The following is a 6,370-nucleotide window of genomic DNA, read 5'->3' as shown; positions in this document are numbered from 1 at the left end:
GACGTCTGTTACTTCTGGGATTCCACTCCTTTGCATTAGGAGGAGGCACAAATTCCCAAAACTCCAAGAGTATTACATTTCTTCCACCTCACTGATTAGCCAGTCTTATATATAGCCAAGAAGGAGAAGTAGAAAAGGTAGGACAGTACATAAACAGGGAAATGAGGTGCAAAAACTAGAACTGCTTCAAGATTAATACAAATAAATAGGGCGGGCCTCATGTACTCTCACCACCAAGCAAGAAATTAATTGATTAGGTAAGCATACATTTTGTTATATTTCATAAGGTGGTGAGAGTTCATGAGTCCATTACTTCTGGGAAACTAATACCCAAGCTGTGGTTTCCATCCATGAATAATGAGGATGGGAAATAAACTTTGAAAAAGGGAGGCACCTAATTTCCAGACACTGCTGCCTGGAGGACTTTACTACCAAAACCTACTTCCGAAGAAGCAAAAACATAAAAGTGAAAATTAGCAAAAGGTATGTAGAGATGACCGTGTTACAAATTTGAAGCCTCATTTCTCTTGTAAGGTGTATCCAGTCCACGGATCATCCATTACTTGTGGGATATTCTCATTCCCAACAGGAAGTTGCAAGAGGACACCCACAGCAGAGCTGTCTTTAAAGCTCCTCCCCTAACTGCCATATCCAGTCATTCTCTTGCAACTCTCAACAAACATGGAGGTAGTAAGAGAGAAGTGGTGAAATGTAGCTGTTATTTTGCTTCAATCAAAAGTTTATTATTTTTAAATGGTACCGGAGTTGTACTATTTTGTTCCAGGCAGAAAAATAGAATCTGCCTGTGATTTCTATGATCTTAGCAGGTTGTAACTAAGATCCATTGCTGTTCTCACACATGACTGAAGAGAGAGATAACTTCAGGGGGGGAATGGCGTGCAGGTTATCCTGCTATGAGGTATGTGCAGTTAAGATTTTTCTAGAAGATGTGAATGCTAGAAAATGCTGCTGATGCCAAATTTATGTAAGGTAAGCCTGAATACAGTGATTTAATAGCGACTGGTATCATGCTTACTTTCTGAGGTAATACTCTTTTATATTTACAATATAAAATGTTTGCTGGCATGTTTAAACGTTTTTATATATACTTTGGTGATAAAACTTTATTGGTGCCTAGTTTTTTCCACATGGCTGGCTTAAATTTGCCTAGAAACAGTTTCCTGAGGCTGTGTTACTATGAGTGGGAGGGGCCTAATTTAGCGCTTTTTTGCGCAGTAACTTTTACAGACTGAGACATCCAGCTTCCTCCAGGAGTCCCCTGAATGCCATAGGACATCTCTAAAGGGCTCTTAGGCTTTCCAAAATCGTTTGTTGGGGAAGGTAGGCTGTTAAAAAACGTTTATATTGTTTTTTTGATCCGTTTTTTGAACTAAGGGGTTAATCTCTCCATTTGCAAGTGGGTGCAATGCTCTGTTAGCTTATTATACACACTGTAAAAATTTCGTTTGATTTACTGCCTTTTTCACTGTTTTTTAAATTCTGACAAAATTTGTTTCTCTTAAAGGCACAGTACCGTTTATTATATTTGCTTGTTAACTTGATTTAAAGTGTTTTCCAAGCTTGCTAGTCTCATTGCTAGTCTGTATAAACATGTCTGACATAGAGGAAACTCCTTGTTCATTATGTTTAAAAGCCATTGTGGAGCCCCCTCTTAGAATGTGTACCAAATGTACTGATTTCACTTTAAGCAATAAAGATCATATTCTGTCTTTAAAAAATTTATCACCAGAGGAATCTGACGAGGGGGAAGTTATGCCGACTAACTCTCCCCACGTGTCAGATCCTTTGACTCACGCTCAAGGGACTCACGCTCAAATGGCGCCAAGTACATCTAGGGCGCCCATAGCGTTTACTTTACAAGACATGGCGGCAGTCATGGATAATACACTGTCAGCGGTATTAGCCAGACTACCTGAGTTTAGAGGAAAGCGAGATAGCTCTGGAGTTAGACGAAATACAGAGCATACTGACGCTTTAAGAGCTATGTCTGATACTGCCTCACAATATGCAGAAGCTGAAAAAGGAGAGCTTTCTGTGGGTGATGTTTCTGACTCAGGGAAGATGATGCAACCTGATTCTGATATTTCTACATTTAAATTTAAGCTTGAACACCTCCGCGTGTTACTCAGGGAGGTTTTAGCTGCTCTGAATGACTGTGATACAGTTGCAGTGCCAGAGAAATTGTGTAGACTGGATAAATACTATGCAGTGCCGGTGTGCACTGATGTTTTTCCAATACCTAAAAGGTTTACAGAAATTATTACTAAGGAATGGGATAGACCAGGTGTGCCGTTCTATCCCCCTCCTATTTTTAGAAAAATGTTTCCAATAGACGCCACCACACGGGACTTATGGCAGACAGGGAGCAGTTTCTACTCTAGCAAAGCGTACTACTATCCCTGTCGAGGACAGTTGTGCTTTCTTAGATCCAATGGATAAAAAGTTAGAGGGTTACCTTAAGAAAATGTTTATTCAACAAGGTTTTATCCTACAGCCCCTTGCATGCATTGCTCCTGTCACTGCTGTTGCGGCCTTCTGGTTTGAGTCTCTGGAAGAGGCTTTACAGGTAGCTACTCCATTGGATGACATACTTGACAAGCTTAGAGCACTTAAGCTAGCCAATTCTTTTGTTTCTGATGCCATTGTTCATTTGACTAAACTAACGGCTAAGAATTCTGGTTTTGCTATCCAGGCGCGCAGAGCGCTATGGCTTAAATCATGGTCAGCTGACGTTACTTCAAAGTCTAAGCTGCTTAACATTCCCTTCAAGGGGCAGACCCTATTCGGGCCTGGTTTGAAGGAGATTATTGCTGTTATCACTGGAGGAAAAGGTCATGCCCTTCCTCAGGATAGGATCAAGGGCCAAACAGTCTAATTTGCGTGCCTTTCGAAACTTCAAGGCAAGTGCAGCATCAACTTCCTCTAATGCAAAACAAGAGGGAACTTTTGCTCAGTCTGGAGACCTAACCAGACCTGGAACAAGGGTAAGCAGGCCAAAAAGCCTGCTGCTGCCTCTAAGACAGCATGAAGGAATGGCCCCCTATCCGGTAACGGATCTAGTAGGGGGCAGACTTTCGCTCTTCGCCCAGGCGTGGGCAAGAGATGTCCAGGATCCCTGGGCATTGGAAATTATATCCCAGGGATATCTTCTGGACTTCAAGGCTTCCCCCCCAAAAGGGAGATTTCACCTTTCACAATTATCTGCAAACCAGATAAAGAGAGAGGCATTCTTACACTGTGTACAAGACCTCCTAGTTATGGGAGTGATCCATCCAGTTCCAAAGGAGGAACAGGGACAGGGATTTTACTCAAATCTGTTTGTAGTTCCCAAAAAAGAGGGAACCTTCAGACCAATTTTGGATCTAAAGATCTTAAACAAATTCCTCAGAGTTCCATCATTCAAGATGGAGACTATTCGTACCATCCTACCTATGATCCAGGAGGGTCAATACATGACTTCAGTGGATTTAAAGGATGCTTATCTTCACATTCCGATACACAAAGATCATCATCGGTTTCTCAGGTTTGCCTTTCTAGACAGGGATTACCAGTTTGTAGCTCTTCCCTTTGGGTTAGCTACAGCCCCAAGAATTTTTACGAAGGTTCTGGGGTCGCTTCTGGCGGTCCTAAGGCCGCGGGGCATAGCAGTGGCCCCTTATTTAGATGCCATCCTGATTCAGGCGTCAAACTTCCAAATTGCCAAGTCTCATACGGACATAGTGTTGGCATTTCTGAGGTTGCATGGGTGGAAGGTGAACGAGGAAAAGAGTTCTTTATCCCCCTCACAAGAGTTTCCTTCCTAGGGACTCTGATAGATTCTGACGGAGTCCAGGTTATCAAAACTTCTAAATTCCTGCCGTGTTCTTTATTACATTCCTCGCCCTTCGGTGGCTCAGTGCATGGAAGTAATCGGCTTAATGGTAGCGGCAATGGACATAGTGCCGTTTGCACGCCTACATCTAAGACCGCTGCAACTCTGCATGCTCAGTCAGTGGAATGGGGATTACACAGATTTGTCCCCTCTACTAAATCTGGATCAAGAGACCAGGGATTCTCTTCTCTGGTGGCTATCTCGGGTCCATCTGTCCAAAGGTATGACCTTTCGCAGGCCAGATTGGACAATTGTAACGACAGATGCCAGCCTTCTAGGTTGGGGTGCAGTCTGGAACTCCCTGAAGGCTCAGGGATCGTGGACTCAGGAGGAGTCACTCCTTCCAATAAACATTTTGGAACTAAGAGCGATATTCAATGCTCTTCAGGCTTGGCCTCATCTAGCGACAATGAGGTTCATCAGATTTCAGTCGGACAACATCACGACTGTGGCTTACATCAACCATCAAGGGGGAACAAGGAGTTCCCTAGCAATGTTAGAAGTCTCAAAGATAATTCCCTGGGCAGAGATTCACTCTTGCCACCTATCAGCTATCCATATCCCAGGTGGGAGGCGGATTTTCTAAGTCGACAGACTTTTCATCCGGGGGAGTGGGAACTCCATCCGGAGGTGTTTGCACAATTGGTTCTTCGTTGGGGCAAACCAGAACTGGATCTCATGGCGTCTCGCCAAAACGCCAAGCTTCCTTGTTACGGATCCAGGTCCAGGGACCCCAAGGCAACGCTGATTGATGCTCTAGCAGCGCCTTGGTCCTTCAACCTGGCTTATGTGTTTCCACCGTTTCCTCTGCTCCCTCGTCTGATTGCCAAAATCAAGCAGGAGAGAGCATCAGTGATCTTGATAGCGCCTGCGTGGCCACGCAGGACTTGGTATGCAGATCTGGTGGACATGTCATCCTTTCCACCATGGACTCTGCCGCTGAGACAGGACCTTCTACTTCAAGGTCCTTTCAACCATCCAAATCTAATTTCTCTGAGGCTGACTGCCTGGAGATTGAACGCTTGATTTTATCAAAGCGTGGTTTCTCCGAGTCAGTCATTGATACCTTAATTCAGGCACGAAAGCCTGTCACCAGGAAAATCTATCATAAGATATGGCGTAAATATCTTTATTGGTGTGAATCCAGGATATTATCTTTTCTCCAATAAGGGACAGATTTCTGCGCTATCTATTCTTTTGCACAAGCGTCTGGCGGATGTCCCAGACGTTCAGGCATTTTGTCAGGCTTTAGTTAGAATCAAGCCTGTGTTTAAACCTGTTGCTCCACCATGGAGTTTAAATTTGGTTCTTAAAGTTCTTCAGGGGGTTCCGTTTGAACCTCTTCATTCCATAGATATCAAACTTTTATCTTGGAAAGTTCTTTTTTTGGTAGCTATTTCCTCGGCTCGTAGAGTTTCCGAGTTATCTGCCTTACAATGTGATTCTCCTTATCTGATCTTCCATGCAGATAAGGTAGTTCTGCGTACCAAACCTGGGTTTTTACCTAAGGTGGTATCTAATAAGAATATCAATCAAGAGATTGTTGTTCCGTCTTTGTGTCCTAATCCTTCTTCAAAGAAGGAACGTCTATTACACAATCTGGACGTGATTCGTGCTTTAAAGTTTTACTTACAAGCTACTAAAGATTTTCGTCAAACATCTGCTTTGTTTGTTGTCTACTCTGGACAGAGGAGAGGTCAAAAGGCTTCGGCAACCTCTCTTTCTTTTTGGCTAAGAAGCATAATCCGCTTAGCCTACGAGACTGCTGGCCAGCAGCCTCCAGAATGGATTACAGCTCATTCTACTAGAGCTGTGGCTTCCACATGGGCCTTTAAAATGAGGCTTCTGTTGAACAGATTTGCAAGGCGGCGACTTGGTCTTCGCTTCATACTTTTTCAAAATTCTACAAATTTGATACTTTTGCTTCTTCGGAGGCTATTTTTGGGAGAAAGGTTTTACAGGCAGTGGTACCTTCCGTTTAAGTACCTGCCTTGTCCCTCCCTTCATCCGTGTACTTTAGCTTTGGTATTGGTATCCCACAAGTAATGGATGATCCGTGGACTGGATACACCTTACAAGAGAAATACATTTATCAGGTAAGCATAAATTATGTTTTTTGAAAGCCCAGGAAGTAGAAACTGATCTGGTAGAATGAACAGTAATATACTTTCGGGAGATTTTCTCACCAAGTAAGCCTTGCGGATTAAAAACTTTAACTACAAAGCCAAAGTAATGTCCAAGGCCTTCTGATCCTTCAGTGGACCTGAGAAATGAATAAACAAACTAGAACCTTATAATAATTTATGCTTACCTGATAAATTTATTTCTCTTGTGGTGTATCCAGTCCACGGCCCGCCCTGTCATTTTAAGGCAGGTATTTTTTAATTTTAAACTACAGTCACCACTGCACCCTATTTTTTCTCCTTTCACTGTTTGTTTTCGGTCGAATGACTGGATATGGCAGTTAGGGGAGGAGCT

Source organism: Bombina bombina, chromosome 9, assembly GCF_027579735.1.
Source record: "Bombina bombina isolate aBomBom1 chromosome 9, aBomBom1.pri, whole genome shotgun sequence".
Lineage (NCBI taxonomy): Eukaryota > Metazoa > Chordata > Amphibia > Anura > Bombinatoridae > Bombina > Bombina bombina.
The sequence above is the reverse complement of the archived record's forward strand: the minus strand, read 5'-3'. Positions refer to the sequence as shown.